This window comes from Dendrobium catenatum, unplaced genomic scaffold (genome assembly GCF_001605985.2).
Source record: "Dendrobium catenatum unplaced genomic scaffold, ASM160598v2 fragScaff_scaffold_621, whole genome shotgun sequence".
NCBI lineage: Eukaryota > Viridiplantae > Streptophyta > Magnoliopsida > Asparagales > Orchidaceae > Dendrobium > Dendrobium catenatum.
The window spans coordinates 17,115,809-17,123,551 of record NW_021319083.1 but is presented as its reverse complement, the minus strand read 5'-3'; positions in this window follow the sequence as shown (position 1 = coordinate 17,123,551).

The following is a 7,743-nucleotide window of genomic DNA, read 5'->3' as shown; positions in this document are numbered from 1 at the left end:
GATTGTAATCACGAAAGCTCCTTCAAATTGCTCTAGCCAAGCTTAGTCATTTATAGGAATTGAGTGTAATCTTCTATGCATCCTACGTCTCATTGTTAGATTAGGGATTTAATTTGAAACCTACTGTTTGCGTTGTGTGATTTTCGTATTTATTTTGAAAGTTTCAAAATTCAGAGCATGTAATTTCTCCTAAGCAAATCATTTCCTTATTTGTTTTGAATCATCGTTGAGAATTGCTAAGTAATTGTTTCCTGGATTTATTCTAATCTAAGAGTTGTGCAATGCCTAAATGACTACATAATCATCGCATCTAATTAGTCTTGCATCAAAAGAAGGATTTGTTTTTCAAAAACAAGTGAACTTAGAACCAAGAAGTTGGAATTGATTCACACAGATGAATGGGGGCATCTATATTACAATCTTATGAATCTTGATATATTGTAGTAACTTCATAGATAATTGCACCAGAAAGGTATGCATCTAAACAAATACATTTATAAACTGAAAAAGCTTAATTGAAAATAAGACTAATGCAAAATCAAATGTCTGCGATTCAAAAAAGTGAGACTATGATAGCTTAGAGTTCATAAATTATCACATTGCTAATAGGTTTTGCATAGAGAGAACAATTACAAGAACTTGCTAATAAAATGGAATCATTAAAAGAATAAACAAGACTTTAAATGAAAGGACAGTGTGAGATTGCATGCAGGATTGCTGAAAATATTTTTGTCTGATGTGGCAAACATAGTAGCATACCTTATCAATTAAAGTTTTTATGTAGCTTTAAATTTTAGGCTTCCTGAGAAAGCATGAACTGAAACTGAGGCATGCCTCTCCATTTAAAAGTTTTTTATTGCTGTTCTTATGAGCACGCTGATCGTAATAGAATGAACAAACATCACCCAAAATCAAAGAAACATTATATAGCATTGATGATTTTATATTTTGAAACATTCACAAATAAGAAAATAATCAAAAGTAGAAATGTGATGTCAATGAAATTGCAATGTGCAAAGACAGTTAACTAGCCACGAAAAGAAAACCTCCACCGCATTACAAGTTGAATTAAAATAGTAAATTAAAATTGAAAAGAGAGAAGCTATCATAAAATGATTAAAACTAGCTGAACACACTCTTGAGACAGAGGTCAAAAAGATTACAAGAAATTTCAAATCCCATTAATTATTATTATTGCGGGCTAGAATATACGCGGTGATAGAGTTTTTAATCGTTCGTCTTAGCGTTATACGGATATCCAGCTCACACACAGATAACACAAGATTTTTTACGTGGAAAACCCTTGAAAGGGGAAAAACCACGGGGCCTAGCCCAGTTGAAAAGATTTCACTAGAACTTGAGTTGTTTACAATAGGCTAACTCGTCTCTAAGGACGATCAGATTACAAGTTGCAATTGTACAATAGAAATCCGGGTGACAAGAGATGATCTGACAGAGCTTCGGGCCTCAGAGGATGGTCTGACAGAAATTCGGGCCTTAGATGAGGACCTGGCAAAGATGAGGGACTCGGGTGGAGGTCTGACAAAGGTGAGCCTTCTGACGGCGGTCTGACAAAAGTGAAGGCCTTAAGTGGTGGTCAGGCGGAACAACGGTGTTAGGCGGTGGCCCGGCGGAGTACAGGGCATCAGATGGTGGTCCGGTGGAGCAACGGTGTTAGGCGGTGGTTCGGCGAAGCACAGGGCGTCCGGTGGTGGTCCGACGGAGCGACGGTGTTCGGAGGTGGTCCGGCGGAGCACAGGGCATCAGGTTGTGGTCCGGCGGAGCGACGGCGTTCGGAGGGTGGTTCGGCGGAGCACAGGGTGTCAGGTGGTGGTCCGGCGAAGCAACGACGTTAGACGGTGGTCTGGCGGACGTCCGGCGTTGGTGGAGCAACGGTGGTTCGTCGGAACTCCGACGGTGGTCCGGCGAAACTCCGACGGTGGTCGAGGAGGCTTGGAAGCAAGAGCGATCTCCAATCCCTCTCTTTTTTCCTTAGGCTCAGCCCTTTTCAAGAGGAGAGGGGGCTCTATTTATAGATTTTGGGAATGGCATGGCCCGTAAATAGGTGGAGGATCAAGGGTTAGTTGGCAGTGGTTGGATGGACGGTTCAATGGATGTTTGAATGTCATAGTGATGTCGGAATTCAGTGATCTTGGGCTCGTTGGATTCGGCTCGTCGAGCTACTCGATTCGACTATAAGTTTGTTATGTTTGGAAGCCGTTTGGTAATCCAAATTGTGGTTTGAACCTTCCAACAGCGCTTCGGGTCCTTGATTTGGACCCATTTGGGCTCAGATTGGATCGAATTTGATGTCGTTGGGTTTGTATTTCCGAGACGCTTAGTTTGACTGTAAGTTTGCTGAAATCGGAGATTGGATACTCTTGATTTTAATTCCGGAAGTTTCTAACTTGATTTTGCTCTGAGATTCGTGCCCGATCAAGATAATTTTCGGATGATGTATCAATTATTATTATTTATGTATTATTTATTGCTTATTGATGCATGTTTAAATATTATGCAGATTTATAAATTGAAGATTCAAATTTCAACTCTCTCCACAAACATTCACTAATCTAACCAAGGATTTAAAAAAAAAAACCCAAAAAAACTTAATAGATCTATAAAATCAAATAAGAGCAAAATTACAGCAAAAAGTAGAAGACAAGATTGGTTATGAAAGACTTCTAATGTAAGGAAGGCATTAACGTCACTGAAATTTTCTAATATGGTATAACTAATAATTATATGGTTATTATAGAGTATTGTAGCAGTAGAAGGCTTGTGTCATGGATAATGAGATTTCTTTTTACCATGATGATCTAAAAGAAAAAAATTTACATTGTTCCATTCAAAAGGTTCAAACTTAACAGAAGTCTATACAATTTGAAGCAAGCCCTTTGTAATATCCACTGTTACCCAACTAATCAAAAAATCCGACATGAATTCTCACCTACTTTGATTTAGTTATTAATTTTGAGCTTGTCTGACTAATCCTAAATAAGTTTAAGAGACTGAAATGGGCGGAGAGAAAACCTTTAAGCAAAATACTCTTGTGAGCACCACGGCATTGGGAATGGCGTTTTTTTGGTGGTGTTGTCCTCTTTATTTAGGAGAAAATTTTGAGAGAGCACTGAGGAACTACGTGGCACCGATGTCAGCGTCAGGCTCTCAGGTTAGAGCAATCTTGGAGCATCTGAAATATTTGATGGAGCATTACAACATTGTAAAAGTGAGCATCGCGGCACAAGATCAAAAAATTGTATATATATATCCCTAAGACCATTTAAAATCACCAAAACCCTCTTTATTTGCTGGAGAAAAGAGAAGAGAAGGAGAGAGATGGAGGAAAGAGAAAAAGGAGAAAGAAGTTCAAGGGCCTCGGAACTGGACTCGTCCGTCAGGCCAATTGAGGGTTTCATCGAGCACGAGGTGATTTCTAAATACCTGCCTCTAATTTCAATTACAATAAGTGAATAATAACTTATAGACAAAAATATGCTTTTCTTGGATATTACAACGTTTTCAGATAACTTTTTTGTATATTGTAGTATGTTTTATTCTAAACAATTTGGTTACATGAAGTTGAATTTTCATATGAAGTTGAATTTTCAACAGTTGATTTTTTCTGTGATGATTTTTGGGCATATTAAATAGGTGAGGCATTTCTGACAATCTTTGATAATTCTTTAATATTCTTAAAATGTTATTTTGAATGTTCTTCTGAAACTATAATTGAAAAAAAAAATGTTAAGTGTATTAGATTTTATACATGCAATGTTACTCCAGTTGATAAATATCATCATACCCATATTTAAAGTCATAAACTTATGTTGGTGCATTCAAGCTGTATAATTCATAACATGATACTAGAGAAGTTCTGATTTTTGAAATATTATAACTACGCTCTCTGGAATGATACAAGGACTCTATACATTTTGTTATGATCACATTTGTTGAGTGTGGATGTGGAAGTAGTTATTCTGTTATGATCTCATCTGCCTTCTGTGGATATGGGAGTCTTATGTTTTGTTTTGATCTCACTTGTCTTGTGTAGATGTAGGAGGTTTAAAGGAAGTTATAAATAAAAGTTGAGTTATAAGCAGACATTGAGATCTTGACATAATTCATTCATGCATTGCATGCTTTGAATAATTTAAATAAATACAAGTGAAAGAAATATTCTAGTAATAAGTACATTTTGATACATCTGTAAAGCAACCTATCTATGAAAGTACAAGTAATGGCTCTGATGATAAGTATATTCTGATAGTCTTATGAAAGCATTCTATGGAAGGTATAAAAGCAATGTCATGTGCAAATTCAAGTAATATTTTTTGCATTAAAATCACAAACATGTTAAAGTTTATATAAGTTAACTGCTATCAGTACCTAGTTTATATTTTGATGCTTACCTTACTATTTGAACAATTTATTATCTATAATAAAAATGGATATTGATGTATGTGATGGGAATGTGGAAGAAGTCTACTAAGCTGGTTGTGCTAACCCTATAAATTTTCTAATTTTCAGGAAAAAGAAAGAGCCCAACAGAGTAAAGTTAATAAGGACAAGATTGACAGGAGCAAACCCTTGAGTTATTTTGTCAACCAATACTTATTCTTTTGATTTATAGATTTTATGCAAGTTGGATTATTGTATATGAATTTTAAGAAATGAAATTGAATGATATTTAAATTGTCTTTATTATTTTAGATATTTTAATTGGCACCAAGTTATTTTGCATAAACATTTAGGTTTAAGAATTTAATCCTTTCATTAGATACCGAGGCATCACACCCTTAAGCCCAATACTCTTGATACAAAAGTCAATAGATCATATGATTTCTAAATCCTATTAATTGTTAATCTCTCCTTCTCAATATAATTTGAGGCTTATAATGTAGGTGACCTTGAATGATAGGGAATAGCTTGTACAAATTAAACATTCATGTGAGTAAGATCTAAAAATAAATGAAAAAAATGAATTCTCTCCACAAAAACAATACCTAGACACTAAACACCCAAAGACCGAAAAATACTAAAAAATAATTAGATCTATAAAATAAAAAGGAGCATAATAACAACAAAAAATACAAGATAAGATTGGTTGTGAAAGCATTATAAAATAAATCATTCACTCCACGAAAGGCACCTTAAGCCAACAGCTCACTAACGTCTCCATGATATGTTGTTAACTACATCTCTAATTTCCAACTGGCATCTTAACATTCTAGTCGAATCCTGAATCTCAATGCAGTAGCCTCCACACAAGCATCATCCAACAATTCCCTTGCCAACAACTTCTCATATAACCCTGCTAACTGGCTCTTATTTGTCTAGTCTTCCAATCAACACCTCTAAGCAGCACATGTTGGCTCTCTAACTAATAGGTCCCTTCATGACACCTTGTCGACAAGCTTTGGGCTGATCGAAATCTTGTCGACTCTGGTGTTAATAAGTCCATAGTCAATGTATCTCCAAAAGCTACATCATCAACCATAATCGTGAACCCCTCCAACAATAATTCCCTCCTTGACCACTCTTACAGCCTCATTACCCGTAAGCTCCGCTAATTGACAAGCCTACACAACTACACCCTGCTCCAAAATGAAATTTTAATAAGTCTATATGTATTTGTCAAACTCTTGACATGTTTTCACCCACTACCAAATTTATCATAGCATATTTTATCTAGCACCAACCAAGGATATGTGTCATCCACACATGATGAACCGTTGGTGAAGGACAAAAGTGCAACTTATTTCTCTTGGGCCTTTAACATAATATTTGGAGTAGACATTAGGAAATCGACCATTGATGAGTCCAAAGGTATCTCAGACATCTATGTGGATATCCACATTATATAGAAAATCATTTTAATCAAGAGAACAGACCTATCAGGAATACCTCTTAAGAATGTCTCTTGAGATTTGAGAATACTCTCAAGAACTCGAGAAGAATCCTCTTTGGAAGTTAATAAGGAGAAAACTAGAATACTTTTTCTATTTTTTACCCTCCAACTTATATGGAAAATTACGATGTGACATAAAAGATCAAGCCCGAAGAGAGGGCCAAGAACTAATAGTAAGCATTGAACACATAACAACAATCAATGGAGGCAATTCAAAATAGAATTATTTAGATAGCATGTTGAACATTTCAGGCTTTATAGTATTACCTCAAAAAAGATATATGATATCTTTCAACGTGATTGCCACCATAGGGTTCTCATTTAAATTAATCTCCAGATAATATGCACCTGTCAAAATTACAAAGACAGCCATGCGTCCTTCCCTCCAATGCGCCAACAGCCTATTAAACTAACTCCTTCAGTAATTTTCACATGCCCATAGCCAAATCTAGGATTCCCCATCACATGATTGAAATGATTATTCTTTAATCAAATGAAACAGCAGGGGGAAAAGAATAAGAAATGATAAACATACAGGCAACATCAAAATGACGAAAAATAAATAGAAATGGTCAGCATTCCATGTATTTGTTTCTAAAAAGATGAGATTGAGAATATTTCACTATAAACAACTGTATAAGAAAGAATGACGGAATTTGCTCTCAAAGCAAAGAATACCTAATAACTGCTGTTGTTAGTTCTAAGCCTGCATGTGGACTATGTGTCCATTCCTCTACAACATCATCATTTTTTAAAGGTTTACTTTCTGAATCATTTGATCATTTAAATAGAAATAATATGGCATTAGATAAATTAATACAAACACAAATTTTGTAAGGATGTTCAACTAACTCGGCACCCCATCTATACTTCTAGGTTCTAACGTCACCTAATGTTTTCACCGAGAAAAGCCATTAAATGAAAAACAGAGTAAGCTCCTCCATGACAAAACATACGGACAGTAATGATTGCCCTTTATAGCGATCATCTCCACCAATTACCTAACATTGTAATGCCTAAGATATAAGAGAAAATTAGTTGATAAGCACAGAATGATAATGAGTAAAATATTATCTGATAGCTCAAAGAGAAATGAAACCAATAAGGGATTTTGTTTCCGGCTTCTGATAGTTTTTTTTTTGTTTGCAAAGGAAGAGACTGTCACATAACCTCCTTGCCTATTGGTTGAGAGCTTTAGGCTTTCAACTAAAGAGGTTCGAGTCCATGTGTATACGTTGTGTGTGTGAGTTTGCCTTAAATGACCTAAATGTCCCAAAAAAAAAAAAAAAAAACTGTCAACGGCCCACATGACAACAGATTCCTCACTTTTAGGACAGGCTAGATGCCTTTCCAAATCATCAACGATAGAGTGAAGAAGCAGTGGCTTCCCATTGGGTTTAGTAAAGGGTATGAAAAGACAAGTCCTCTTTCAGAAAGAAGATTCCAGAGAACATAAAGATATACTGCTGCAAACAGATTTAAATGACAGCTCAAGCAATAATTAATGTTATCTTTCTTTCCACCACACAACAGCAATACCATCCCTCAGAAAGATTAGTTAATGTACATGGTTAACACTAATGCGCATACCAAATGCCCACACTAAAAAACTGTATTACATTAAGCTATGACAATTTACATGCAACCTATTTTACTTCTATCATTTGAAATTCCAGCGTGCAAATTCATTAGAAGCCCACTCAGCCTCAATGCCCCAAAAATATAGTAGTGAGGTACATCACAATGAATAAAAAAGAAATATCAAGAAAGATGAGGTTTAGATAAAGATACAGGGAAAGAAAGATGGGTCTGTCCATCACATTCTCTGTTTG